The sequence below is a fragment of the Nipponia nippon genome, unplaced genomic scaffold (genome assembly GCF_047370975.1).
Source record: "Nipponia nippon isolate SJK-2023a ecotype South Korea unplaced genomic scaffold, ASM4737097v1 scaffold_6, whole genome shotgun sequence".
Taxonomy (NCBI): Eukaryota; Metazoa; Chordata; class Aves; order Pelecaniformes; family Threskiornithidae; genus Nipponia; species Nipponia nippon.
In genome coordinates this window covers 13864330-13879432 of record NW_028262380.1, presented here as the reverse complement: position 1 = coordinate 13879432, position 15103 = coordinate 13864330, and the positions used below count along the sequence as shown (strand labels likewise).

The 15103-nt window shown below is 44.2% G+C and overlaps 1 protein-coding gene across 1 annotated transcript in view; it reads right to left on the bottom strand.

Annotated features, from left to right (window-relative positions):
• The window catches only part of JAKMIP1 (janus kinase and microtubule interacting protein 1), a 170422-nt gene extending 155670 nt beyond the window's left edge, over positions 1–14752 (bottom strand). Inside the window, exon 1 of the mRNA XM_087737413.1 lies at positions 14599–14752. The gene's annotated coding sequence lies outside the window, so the exon portion shown is untranslated. The remainder of the gene's footprint in view (positions 1–14598) is intronic.
• Between the last annotated feature and the right edge of the window lie 351 nt (positions 14753–15103).

The window sequence follows — 15103 nt, the reverse complement described above, 5'->3', positions numbered from 1 at the left end:
CTGACATGTATTGCACAGCTTCGCTACAGGCATCTCCAAGGCAAAATCATGCAAATATACAAGTCTGGCCACATCTTGCAGGTTAAGGCCCCCATGCGACCCAATGTTATTAGAAATGCTATCTTTTTTTTTTTTCCTTGCAATAAAAAAATAGTAATTCTTTACATGTTTTTGAACACAAACACCACAGCATTTGCCTGCTACTCCAACATTACAAAACCAGAGAAAGAAGTGCAAAATTTAATTGAACTGCTTAAGTAATGAAGCTTTGAGATATAATTGATTCACTTGAAACTGTAAATTGCTAAAAACAAAACATTCTTTTAACCTGACAGTCCCATTGAGACCAATATTTCTCACTACACTGCAAACTTAGAATAAGCTGTTTATACTACTAACAGCATGCAGAAAAGAAATGTCAGATTTAGACCTGGTTTTGAACCTCAGCTTGCCATGGTTATAGGTTAAAGCTTCATTTTCACATCTGCATAGGTACTACCCAATCGAGTTTGCAGCCCAGATGACAGCACTAAAGGCTGAGAGTCTTCAGTGCCACTCTACAGCTCTATAAGCCAGAATTTCCTGTAACTCATTTCCCACATTCCTCTTCAGCTCAGCTATTTATAAGTTTATGTGGATTTAAACAGCATTTAAGTCTTCAGCCACATGGTTGGCACCATTTCTCTAACATCCTGCTCATCTAAGTCAAACAACCCTAGATACTGCAATGCAGAATGATATTAGCTCACCAGAGAATCACAGCGTATATTGCTCCAATGCAATCCATAAGCTTTGATACAGCACAGAAGATGATGCTGGAATACGTTTTAAAAATCTCTGAAGAGATAAAAACTCCATAATGGATGGGATGAAGTCTCTGTAAAGGGATGTCAAGCTAGAGAGCATTTGGTCTTATACGACTGGCTCTAATTCAAAGGGGAGAGAAGTGGCTATTAGAAGAGACCTTGCTGGCAAGGAGAGAAGAGCAGGAACAAACCAGGGGATGTGCAGTCAGAGAAGTGTGAATGGGTGTGCAGGGCCATATTCCAAAGGGAACTAGTTTTGCTGTCAATGAGCTGAGCATCTCAGCTGAGCATATTTAGCTGAAAATATTTACCTGAAAAAAAAGATGAAAAAAATCAGGAACTACTTGACAGTTTTCCATAGAGGGGAAATTATTAATAGTCACTGAAGGCTTGTCCAGGAATTTCAACACATGGGTTACAAGCAATCTCTCTGCTCTTGACATTTTGTTTAATCAGCCTGTAATACAATTTTATGTGCTACCCCAGAAAAGTCACAAGACAGTGAACTCCAGCATATTACAGATCTGTAAGTTGATATCAGGTTAAAGCCCACATGGAGAAGAGGCCTGCAGTTTGCTTCAACAGATTCAGAACACAGTCAGGTACACTCGCACCTCCCCAAAATTTATTTTAAGATTAAATGTTTATCATCTCTGCAACAGTGGCTTGTACAAAGAAAAACGGTGAGATTTTTTTCCATGGAGTGGCACATGTGCTATTTGCCTAGCAAGTTACAACGAGGACAGAAATGGTCATGGTCATGTACCAATGGTGTTTGTATGCAGCCCCTTCAGCCAGCTAAATGCGCATGGCATGCAACGCTTCCACCAAGCACAGTTTCACAAGCCACAGCAAAAATGAACAAGTTAGTTCTCAAAACATGAAGAAAGACAATCTAATCTAATATGTTATTTGGAGAAAGTTAAATCCTATTTGCCAAAAACAGGTAAGAAAGACCTCAGCACCCAACACACAATATCTGAGGATTTCCACACTGATACTCTGGAAGACGACTCTGTGGTCAGCTGAGACCTATAAAAATACCAGCATTATTCTTTCCTGCTTATGTGCTCCGTGCAACGTGAAAGCTGTAGGCATACATGTTACTGATAGAGTCATTCAGAAAGACCAGTCTCAAAACCTGCTTCCGTCATTGCTACAGTAGCCAGGAGCACCACCTGTGTAACTGACTGCAGCCTTGCACCAAACACTGCCTTTCCCATACTGAATGGGAGGCTCACAGACCTGTAGTGAACTGATAAACCAGCACTCACAGGGGAATAGTAACTGCCTTCTTTATTGCCTTAGCCATCTCACTGGCAAGAATGAAGAAAACATTGCATGTATACATTATAAGAATTCCCCTACTTCAAATGCAGAGCCATTTCTTGGCATCCAAAATCTGCTAGGTACTGAGATGCAGTGAGTATATACTGCCTGTCCTGCACCCAAAGCGTCACTCTATCAAGAATCGACAGCAATTATCAATACTAGAAAAATCACATAGCCACTAACTGTGTTCTGCCAGGTTAGCACACAGCAGTTCCCCCAGTGACCTGTAAACACCTTTGAGGTTCAGAAACAAACACAGAATTGCTTGTACATCTCCAGTGCCTTCTACACATATAGTCATGCTTCTGGAAAACTTCATCCAGGCCTGAGGTCTGCCACCAAACAGAACAGACTCAAACAGAGAGCATATCCAGTTGAAAGTCAAACAAATTGGTGGATTAAGAATACTTCTCCCCAGAAACACTGAAGCTTACTGACAAAATGCTAAGAAATAAGTGCTAGGGCAGTTCAAATGAGAAAGCCTCAGCCCTTGAACTCGCCTTGAACTGACAATAAAACTAAGCACAACCAACGAAGTCTTAGCGACGCAGGCATGGATCATATGAAACTTTGTGACACGGATGTTCACAGGCAAGTTTAATGAGTCTCAGAACTACAATACAACTTGATAGAACTTGTTCATGTTCTAATTCACTAATGTACTGGGTTAGTTTTATACCAAGAGGAAAGTCTGCGCACCTCTTCAATCACTAAAGTTTTGGACTGTGGCCCCAAAGTCACATTTGTCTACTAAAAGCTTAAGAACACATACAAGCACCCTCTGACAGTCACACTTTTCAGGGCAGGTTTCATCAGTGGCATGGGCCATGCTAAAAACTGGAAAAAAATTCTGCTTTTTAGACTTACCGCAGATTAAAGAAGGATATATATGTATTCACTCCCCCAAAACTGTAGCAGCCTTTCCCATGCAGAGAGGTAAGGCTGTTGGTCACAGTCACAATGAGTGTAACTACTACCATCCACCTCTCTGCCTAGACTAGCTGTTACTTACCTCCAGTGTAAATCCAGAACACATGCGATAAAGTTGATGGATCCATGTTACACAGACTGTAGCTAAGATCAGAAATGTGACTTACCCCTTGTCTTATTGCTACTGGCCCTGCTAAAAAGTCACCATCTTTCTTATAAGCCCCCTTTAAGTACTGAAAAGCTGCAATAAGGTCTCCCCGCAGCATTCTCTTCTCCAGGCTGAACACCCCTAGCTCTTTCAGCCTTCCCTCATAAGAGAAGTGCTCCATCCCTCTGATAATTTTTGCGGCCCTCCTCTGGACCCGCTCCAACAGGTCCATGTCCTTCTTGTACTGAGAGCCCCAGAGGTGGACGCAGTACTCCAGGTGGGGTTGCACCAGAGCAGAGTAGAGGGGCAATCACCTCCCTCGACCTGCTGGCCACACTTCTTTTGATGCAGCCCAAGATACGGTTGGCCTTCTGGGCTGCAAGAGCACGTTGCTGGCTCATGTCCAGCTTTTCGGCTACCAGTACCCCCAAGTCCTTCTCAACAGGGCTGCACACAATCCCTTCATCCCCCAGCCTGTACTGATACTGGGGATTACCCCAACCGAAGTGCAGGACCCTGCACTTGTCCTTGTTGAACCTCAGGACGTTCACATAGGCCCACCTCTCCAGCCTGTCCAGATCCCTCTGGATGGCATCCCTCAGGCATGTCAACTGCACCACTCAGCTTGGTGTCATCTGCAAACTTGCTGAGGGTGCACTTGATCCCACTGTCTATGCCATTGATGAAGATATTGAACAGCACTGGCCCCAGAACGGACCCCTGAGGGACACCACTCGTCACTGTTCTCCATCTGGACATTGAGCCATTGACCACTACCCTCTGGATGCGACCATCCAGCCAATTCCTTATCCACCGAACAGTCCACCCATTAAATCCATATCCTTCCAATTTAGAGAGGAGAATATTGTGGGGGACCATGTCAAAGGCCTTACAGAAGTCCAGATAGATGACATCTGTAGCTCTTCCCTCGTCCACTGATGTAGTTACTCCATCACAGAAGGCCACTAGGTTGGTCAGGCAGGACTTGCCCTTGGTGAAGCTGTGCTGACTGTCCTGAATCACCTCCCTGTCCTCCATGTGCCTTAGCATAGATTCCAGGAGGATCTGTTCCATGATCTTCCCAGGCACAGAGGTGAGGCTGACAGGTCTGTAGTTCCCAGGGTCCTCCTTTCTACCCTTTTTAAAAATGGCTGCAATATTTCCCTTTTTCCAGTCCCCAGGGACTTCACCTGACTGCCATGACTTTTCAAGTATCATGGGAGTGGCTTAGCAACTACATTAGCCAATTCCCTCAGGACTCTTGGATGCATCTCATCAGGACCCATAGACTTATATACGTTCAAGTTCCTCAGGTGGTCACAAACCTCATCTTCTCTTACAGTGGGAGGACCTCTGTCCTCCCGATCCCCATCAAATGGCCCATTGACTTGGGAGGTGTGAGGAGAGAGATTGCCAGTGAAGGCTGAGGCAAAAAAGTTGTTGAGTACCTCAGCCTTCTCCTCGTCTGTTGTTATCAGCTCGCCACTACTGCTCATCACAGGGGGTACGCTTTCCTTAACCTTCCTTTTCTGGTTAATGTACCTGTAGAAGCCCTTCTTATTATTCTGTGCATCTCTCGCCAGGTTCAGCTCCAGCCGAGCCTTGGTCTTCCTGATCCCATCCTTACACAACTGGGCAGCGTCCCTGTACTCTTCCCAAGATACCAGTCCCTTCTTCCACTGCCTGTGCAATCTTGTCTTGGCCTTTAGTTTGACCCATAGGTCATGGCTCAGCCATGCCAGCCTCTTCCCTTCCTTGCCCAATTTCCTGCACCTGGGCATCGAGAGCTCTTGTGCCCTATGGAAAGCATCCTTGAAGACCTGCCAGCTCTGTTCTGCTCCCTTGTCCCTGAGGGCCATTTCCCAGGGGGTCCTGTTGATTAACTCCTTGAAGAGCTGGAAGTTTGCTTTCCTAAAATACAGGGTCCTGACTATACTCTTCACCCAACCCTTACCTCTCCGGACTGTGAACTCTACCAGTGTGTGATCACTACAGCCGAGGCTGCCTCCAATCCTGACATCACCAATGAGCTCACTTACATTGGTGACCACCAGATCCAGTACTGCATCCCCTCTGGTAAGGCTATCTATTACCCGGCTTAGGAAATTGCCACCCATGCACTCCAGGAGTCTCCTAGATTGCCTACCGCCCGCCGTGCTACTTTCCCAGCAGATGTCAGGGTGGTTGAAGTCCCCCATCAGGACAAGAGCCTGTGAGCGCGAAGCTTCCTGTAGCTGAAGAAAAAAGGCTTCGTCAATAGGCTCCCCTTGATCAGGCAGCCTGTAGTAGACCCCAACCACAAGGTTGCTTTTGTTGCCTCAGTCTGTAATTCTTACCCATAAACTTTCAACCTGCTCATGGCTATTCTTCAGGGACACTTCTTCACACTCTATCCATTTCTTGATGTAGACGGCAACGCCTCCGCCCCTCCTTCCTCGCCTGTCCCTTCTGAACAGCTTATAGCCTTCGATAGCTGAACTCCAGTCATGGGATTTGTCCCACCAAGTTTCAGTGATGGCAACTAGGTCGTAGCTTTCTAGCAGCACAGTGGCTTTCAGCTACTCCTGTTTGTTGCTCATGCTGCGTGCATTGGTATAGAGGCACTTCAGCTGTGCTGTCGGCCATGTCACTTTCTTGGAGGAACACCCCTTGGTTCCTTTGAGGAATTTCTCTGATATTGCCCTGTTGGCTCCTATTACCTCAAGAGCGCCCCGCTCATCCCTGTAAGACTTGATCTGTGCTGCACTGTCTCCAGCACACCTCAGATCAACAGGCTGAGGGCCCCTGCTAGCATCCCATCCCCTGCTAGTACCCAGTTCCTCTAACAACAGCGTGCCATCCCACCCCTTGTCACAGGCAAACCTGGTATCGACCCCCTCCCCCTTCAAATCTAGTTTAAAGCCCTGTAAGCTCCTGAGCAAAGACCCTCTTCCCCCTTTGGGAAAGGTGAACGCCGTCGGATGCCAGCAAGCCTTAATGATTCCTTCCACATATGAAAAAAAAAATGTTATAGCAGAAAACAGAATGACATGGCTTAAACTGTGCAGAACATCCATTTCTCCACCATGAAAAAGCACACAGCAAAATAAGAACATGTAGCATTTTGCCATCAACAAAGCTGCCTACATAGACACCCACTCTTTCTTATTTTCTCTGAGCATGTTCTTTTAACTCATCATCTCCTTCTGCATCTTTCTCACAATTACTGACTTACCTACTTTCCATACAGCTTCTTCAGACTTGTTTTCACAAGAAAACTGACCATGGAAATAGTTCAGAATACATTATCCATTTTAATTTTTCCCTCTCCCAATATATTTATATACCAATAAAAATAATTTCCTTGAGAAACAGAGAGGTTATTCCAGGGTATCTGAAATAACTAGAGCAGGGTAGTTATTCCACAGATCTAAGCTTCACGCTGTGATAGATTCACGCATTTGGTCCCACCTCCCAGTAAGGAGCTGGCAATTAGTGCATTCCAGTGCAGGACCATGGATTTTTTTCCAGCTCCCTTACTCCACGTGCCAGTTACAGCTGACTCTGGCAGCTGAACCAGTAATGCATTTCTGCATCAGATGCACAAGAGATAGATATACTAGATATAAAAGAGCAAACCTGAAGTAATTTTGCTTTTTCTGCAGATGAGAATTATTGTTCTTGACAATCACGGTATTTAAGGCTCTACTTTACTGACATCCAACAGGATTTTAGACTTACAGATCTAAATCTGTAAGAAATGCATAGTATTTATTAGCTACAGTGATACAGGGACACCTCCCCCTAAAATTTTCAGATATTCCTCTGCTTTGTGTGAGGAAACAGCAAATAATTAGAATAGTAAGTTGCTTTTGTGCTCTTTGAAGGATTAGCCTCTCTCAATTCCTGGACAATATGTACGTTAAGTACACTAAGTACTCTGATTAGAGCTTAAGCACTGTTTAAATCAGACACATCTCCAATACATCCCTTTCTAAAGCATAATTTGAAATTATTATGAGATTATGTTATATTGCTAGTATGCAGGAATCCTCTGTTTCATCCAGTTCGTCCGATACACTGCCTCCACAAATGTATTTATCTGTATGTTAATCCTTGAAGTATTTTCTGAGTGCACATTTGCGAACGCACACAAAAATTCTGTGAATTTACTGTTTTTACTCTTAGAAACCACTGCTTTGTTACCCAATAGCTAGATTCCTAATAGCTAGCTAAATAGATATACTAAATCTAGCTTAGACATATCTAACCATGGCTGTGGTCATGGTTCCCCACTGTGGAGCAGAAAGAGCCATCTATCTTCTAGACTAGAAGTCATCTAGGAAAGGCTAAGGTGAAAAGATGGGAAAAAGTAGAAGCAAACCCAAAATATTTCAGGCTTTCTTGCACAGTGGACAGTAGCAAAAAAAATCTGCAAAAACCAATATATACACAGAATATTTGTTATTAACACAAAGGCAGGGTTGGTACAATTAGCTAAATGCAGGAAAGCTTTGGTTTTTACTGCAAGAGGTAGTAATAGCCCTGACTTCCTGGCTGGTAGGCTGTAGAATTTAAAAAATCCTGAAAAATTGTAACATATGATGGCAATCCATTAAAAACAAACAAACCAACCAACCAACCAAACAAACAAAAAAAACCCAGAAAACATTAATAATGGGATATAATGAGATGTCAGGAATAAAAGAAATAGCCCAAAAATATGCACTTTTCAAGGTAACTCATGGCAGAGAATACGAGTTAATGCCATTCAACAGTGAAACTGGTTTAAAAATACAAAAAGGCTCATCTAACCTTCCCAGTCAAGTATATACATCTTGAATTCTGGAGCAGGAGATTTATCTTCGAGACTTCAACCCTTCTTACAATGCAGTTTGAAATTGGCCAACAAATGCAAAAATTAGTCATAGGGGACTAAGAGACAGCAGAAGCATTTAAGCCTCATTTCCGTAGGAAGCCAGGCTACAGCAAATGTAATTAAAGTTTTTAGTAAGAGTTTGCCATTTTACTAAAGACTCAGAATTACCAGAACAGACACTAAGTGTTGGGGCACGGCATCCCATCCTCCCTCCCCATCCTACGTGGTAGTGGCCAAAGCCTCACGCAAAAGCTAATAGGATGATTATCTTCTAGAAGGATTACGCTGCACAGAGAAGCTGAAGTTTGCCTTTGTGAGAATGAAATCCATCATGCTTATTGGTCAGCTGAATTATTTTCTTTTGGCATAGTGCAGATAGGTTATCACTCTGATCTTTCTCAGAATGAGTAATTCTCAAAGAACATCGATAGAAGAAGCTAGGATAAAATGCACTTGCAGATCATTCTTTTTGGTTTAAGAAACAGGGAGTCCAGGAAAGGATATAAGAGGAAAAATGACTGAATTCTTCTTTAAGAAATAAAGGTCTGTTACACTAAATTAGCAAGAGTATAATTATAATATAGTCTATACCCAACAAGTTTAGCAATGAATGATTAAGACACGATCTGTTCTACGGGAAATGCCAAGATGTGACTCAAAGTAGATCAACATAAGGTAAAAACATTGTGAAAGTGGTGCTTTACACCTTGATAGGGAAAAAAGCTGTGTTCTTGGGGTTTGATCTCTCATTTCTAAGCAATTTAGAGAAGCAACACATCACAACGCACTCTCTCCATCCTGATAGGTACCACAGTGTGTTTACATCCAGATAGTGCAGAAGGAACAACATGAAGGAGTTACTCCAAAATGACAGAAGTACTTGCAGCTCAGACGCTCAAACAAAACAGGAATCACTGTTTCACAAAGTAAAACCTCCACCCAATAAATGTGTCCTGATTAGCCTCAGGATACAAGTGCATCACATTGCCACAAGTATTTATAAACAAGGAGAACAAGCTTGTTCAGAGAATTAGTAGTTCACAAGAAAACAAGGCTTGTACCTTTGGATGGCAGTTCAAATGCAAGCTAGTGAGAAGAAATGCAAAATATTTGACACTTTCTTAGCATAAATAGAAGCATTATGGTGCAGTAAATAAACAGTTACCAGATGCTGGATACTGCTCTAGACAGAAAACAGAAAAAGAAGATGAAATGTCAGCCTCATAATCACTGACATTTTGGAAAGTCTTATTAAAATACGTCTACTGTAGACAGATAAGATGTTCCTCATTCTGACCATTAAAGAAGAGAAATAAGGTAATTTTGGAAGAACCCAAGGAAGATTGCTCTGCAGTGGCTCACTCTTATTCTCACCATACAAATAATAATAACAACAATAATACTTCAGTTTCAATTACACCAACATGCCACTTGTCTCACTGCCTCTTAAAATAAATAGATAATGTTAGGATTAAACTTGAGTGCAGTATACTCACAGGGGAAAAAAAAAATCACCTCCTCACTTGCACAGCGAAGTCAAAGCAACCAGATACGCAGACAGTACCCATAATGAAGGCTGACAACCATGTTTACCTTAGCTGAAGGGACACAATTTACTGAGGTTACACCCAGGACGCCATGCATTTCATCCGCAGCACATGCTTAACATCAGTGCTAAACCAAAAGTGAAACTGCCAAATACAGCCGGGTGACACCAATGACACTTCCGTACTGAATGGAAAGGTAACAGTTATCGTAAGAGCAACTCAAAATGTGCAATACTCATGTCTTGTCAAAGACAACTGAAATGGAGGACAACTGTCAGTTATCCAAGAGGATGAAAGTTAAGTCAAAATGGCACGGAGAAATATGAAAAATACACTTTCTGAAACAGCTCCCATTTTCCTTACTTTCAAGGTAGGGTGCTAGAGAACAGGCAAAATACTGCTAAGGTGGACTGAAAACAAGAAGAAAACAGAGCAGAAAACCTCAAAGAGTTATGAGAGACATTTTGATCCTCCTGGATGTGGCTACACCCAGATTTTGTAGGCAACAAGTAGGCAACACATGAGCAAATATACACTGAGCTGATAATATAAATAGCTCGCTTCCTAATTTTACACTGATTACAGAATGCTAGCTCACAGACTAAATATATAGTTTTTTAAAAACATCTGCAAGAAACAAACCAAATAATATTTACATCAAAGTTCTCGTCATCATCAAAACAAAACGAAGATGCTCTTCAACCATCTTCCACTAAAAACAAAGCAAAAACCAAAGCAAAGCAAACCCATGTGGACTGTGCTTTTTGAAGAGGACATAACCAATATAAAAATGTGTATTCACTATTTCTAAACATCTCACCATTTAAGTGAGTTTTGCTTAACTTTCAAACTTTCACCTCTAGAAACTGGTTTCAGTTGATCAGGTTATTCACCATGTTACTAGGAAAGCACTAAAACTACGTGTGCGTATGCTTATATGTTTTTATATAATGTGTATTAGGCACACCTCTCTTAAAACCAGAGGACAGAAAGATAAATCAGAAATTGCCACTCTATACCTTTCTCTTTATTGACATATAATTTCTCATTGTGAACCACTAACAAGATACATAGTGACCACAAGTTTTTGTGCCTAAAAAACAACAAAAATAAGATAACAGGAAAAACAGCTTTTCACACTGTATTCCTTATTACATCAAGCACCTTATCCACTCCTGTCTAACTTAAACTAACAGCTGCAGGTGGGAGCTTCCCAAATACATTTGGCTCTTCATTTGCATTTATGCATGTGTTTGAGGGCATATATGGTAAAGAAAGAAGGAGTCAAATTCAAGGGAAGCTGTGGAAAGAAATGCCAGAGCTATCGGCCTGGCATTGGGTTGAGGGGAAAAGGGGAAGACCTCACCTATCGCAGCACATAGCAGAAGTTTCTCTTAAGCTGCCATTCTTATTAGACGAACGAAGAGATGGAATACTGCATGTAAGGAAGTAGCCAACCTAAAGTTTTAGTGATCTCAAAGAAAGGCATACAAAAGCATTCCATATGCTAAAAAAAAGTGCCATGATTTACAATAATGTGCAAAGGATGGAAGTATCACTGAAAAAGAATGAGAGAAAAATGAGTTTAAACTACTACTACTGTTCCATTTTGCCCCACAAAGAATGAATTTATACCATTTTTATTGAACTACTATAGATATTTTCCCTATTGTTGAAGTTAGGGCTGATAAAGTGTTATATTTTTAAAAATCTTAGCAAAAGTTAAGAAGAAATTAGTTACAAAATTTGCATGCATGGGGAAGCCTTTGCAAGATGGAAAAAAAAAAAAGCACTTTTTTAGATCATGAGTTGTCCAAGATGTTTTATTGTAACATGTGAATAAACTATGAAACAATGACTATGAAACTGAGTTTTCTGAATAATGCAGAGTAACACTGGAATAAGTACCATAAATCAGCAACTGTTCTAAATATGGACCTTTTTTTAATGAAAAACAAAAGAGAAGGAATGTGTTTGTGCATATCAGTACACAAAGCTGCAATTAAGGCTGCATATTGTCTCTTCAAAATGAAGCAAAAGAGAGTTAATGAAAGTTGAGAGGGGGAAAAAAAAGTCAGGATTACAGACAAGAACATGAAGAAAGATTTAATGGTTTGTTTCCTTGATGGCAGAGCACCTTAGTTCAAAATTAATAAATGAATAGATAAATTGAGGTGCAGTAATCAGTGGTACGTGTCCATATATCCTCTTAGAGGGAGGCAGCATGCAACCAACCTTGCTTCTTTACAAAGAGGCAATGCAGCCTTCTTCATTAGTTTCTGTTCCCTGACGTATTTATGCCAGTTCCAGCTGGCCTTACGCTGTCCAGAGATGTGGCCCAGGCCCATTTAATTCCTCAATATACTTGCTACTCCTACATCTCCTATTTTCTATTATAATCTAATCAAAATGTTCAACAGAAAAAAAAAATCTATACATGAAAATAACTATAAACATTTAAATGCTGACAAATAATATTTAAAAGCAGAAACTGACAGCAGCTGGGATAAACTGTAACAAAGATGGTGCTGGGGACACAAATATACTAACTACAGAAAACAAAAAGAAGGCTTGAACAAGATGGACCTCTGAGAGAAAAATCATGATGAGAAACCTCTATTCTATCACTGTGTACTGAGATTAACATTTTAACAGAGCACACCTCTTCCAGTTCAAGCCTCATTTTTACCTCAGGTTCAACCCATGGCCTCTTTTGAGGATACTTCCAACTCTTGAGTTCCCATAACAACAATCTAAGACACTCAAGGGACATACATTTAAGTGGAGAGTGAGCATTGCTCAGAGCATTTTGAAAAAGAAAAAGAAAAAAAAAAGCCTTTACATGCATGCAGGAGAGCTTAAACATGTTGGGCCCCTTACAGTACTAGTATCTCAGCCCATAGCAGACTTAGGCCCCAGTGCCTCAGTGAAGGAGTCCTTCTTAAACTTGCGGAGCACCTCTCCAAACAGTGGTCTCTCCACCCATAAGGAGAATCACATCTGCTGGAGGATCCAAGATTCTTGGCCCTTCTGTTTAAAACTCCAACGTATCTATTCACTTCATATTAACATCCTCACTACCTGCATCCATCCAAAAACAAAACCCCAAACCCGAAAAGACCCCATACTACCTCAGGTGCAAGAAACAAAGTCATGCTGATGGACCGAGAAATATAAACAGAGCAGAGATTGAAAACAAATGTTCGAAGCCCTACAGAACATCACAGCTCCTGTATTACAATAACTAATTTTAGCATTATTAATAGTAATGCATGCATATTTTCAATGCAGAACAAAAGCACCACCTCAAAAGATAATTAAGCAGAATTTAAAAGTCTTCATAAAAACCTTCCTGCCTAAATGCACCATGGATTAGTGTGTCTTACAATCAGAAAACATTTATTTTCAGCAGGCTTCAGAAAACCAACACAAAGCGTATTCACCCCTAGCCATATAAAACCTGAAACAGAAACTGGCATCTCATGGCAATGAAACACAGCAGACCCTAATAAGCATTACAGAATCCCATTCCTGCATAAATACATCTGCACATCATGCTTACTGTCAGTGAGACCAATCATGTAAGAAAAAAACATCGCTGTGTATACATGATGGGTCCTAAGCATAGGGCAGGGATCTCAGGGAGCAAAAGGAATCTTGACATGAAGTAGGACTCATTTTCTTCCCCCTTACAAAATTTGCTAGGATTTCCTTCTAATAATCCTATGAATTTTTTAAATAAATAAATAATAAAAATAAACACCATCTGTTTAAATTAACATAATTTTTAGGATTGTTTAGGATTAGACAGTGTGGTACATGGAAGCCATCGGTCAGGCTAGTAATATATGACTGATAATCTGTAAATACCTAACAAAAATAACTCTTGCTCGTTTGTTAAACCTATGTCCACTCCATTCTCTCTCTAAATAGAGATCCCACAAATCTGCAATGACTCACAGGCCTAACGCCTGCTTTGCTTTAAGGGCTGAGGTAAACAACTTCTCTCAAAATCTCACCCATTCACTAGGACAAACCAGTCTTAATGGGCAACCAATCAACAAAAATTACACTGTGTGCAGATACTCCTCTCATCCAACCCCCCCGGAGTGATCTGTTCTGTAGTGTTGCCATAGAAAATGGAAAGGAAGCCTCCAATTAGGGAAGAGGTCACTCTTAAGCAGAGATATTATGTAAATAGCAGCCAGCCGGCACCCTGCAAAAAAAAAAAAAATAAATAAAGGCCTCATCCTGCAAGCCCTCCAAGGGCAGGCCTCAGATTTACTCTTAGAAAACCCACGCCAGCAGGGCTCGGCTTGCCAGAGCGGGTCTAAGCCCCCGCCGCCTGCCCCGCCGACGCCCAGGGACGCCCGCCTGAAGCCCGGGTCAAGGCCGGGAGGGAGAGGGCGGCGGAGCCCCGGCCGGGGGGGCCGGGATGAGCCGCACCGTTATCCCACCCGCCCGCAGGTACCGGCGGCTGCAGGACCGGCCGCGGGGAGGCCGGCAGCGATGGGCGAGCACGGCCAGCCCCTCGCCCCTCGGAGGCCTCGCACCCCCCGCAGCCGCGGCGTCCGGGGCTCTCCCTTCCCCGCCGCGGCCGCGCCCCGGCTCGCAGCTGGCTGCGGGGGAGTTGCGGGAGGGCCAGGGCAGGCGGGAGCCCCGGTCGACGGGCCCCCTCGGCAGACGGGAGCCGCCTCTCCCTGCCCGGGGACAGGCAGCGCCCAGCCCCGCCAAGGACCGGCCGCCCTTCCCGGGGCTTCCTCGCCCGTCGGGTCACCGGCACGGAGGGGCGAGCGGAGACGGGCACGGCCTCACCCCACCCCGGGCTGCACTTTTCCCCCCCCCCCCCCAGGCACCTCGCACGGTCAAAGTCTCCGAGCGCGGCGGCGACGGCAGCAGCAGCATCCTCCATCCATCCTCCCTCCCCCACCCCGTCCTCCGCAGCACCCACTCGTGCCTCCCGCCGCCGCGACTCACCCAACGCCGCGGCCGGCAACGGCGGCAGGGCCCCGCCAAGCTCTTGCCCCGCTTCTTCCCCGGAGGGACCCTCTGGCGCGATGCGGAGGGAGCGCCGAAGCAGGCGGCGACGGACCGCCCGGCAGCCGCACCTCGCTGCCGGCGCCGGGCTCCCTCCCCAGCTGTCACCGGCGGCCCGCCCTCGGGAGGCGGCGGCCCGAGCCGCTCCCGCAGCCCCGCCCCGAGCGGGCGGGGGGCCCCGCTGCCGCCGCCGCCGCGCCGGGGAGCGGCAGCCGCTCGGTGGTGCCGCGCCGGTGGCGGCTCTGGGCGGGTGGCGGCCGCTGTCGCGGGGGTTCCCCGGGGCCCCGCTCCGGGAAGCTCCCCCCGCGCCGAGTCCAGCGGCGTGGGCAGAAGTCGCCCACCCCAGCTCGAGTGGGACGCGCGGAGGATCCCCCGTGCTCGGCTTGCCACCGCAATAGGTGTGGACCCGTGCGCATCCAGAATTGAGTGCCGAGAAGGATTTGCC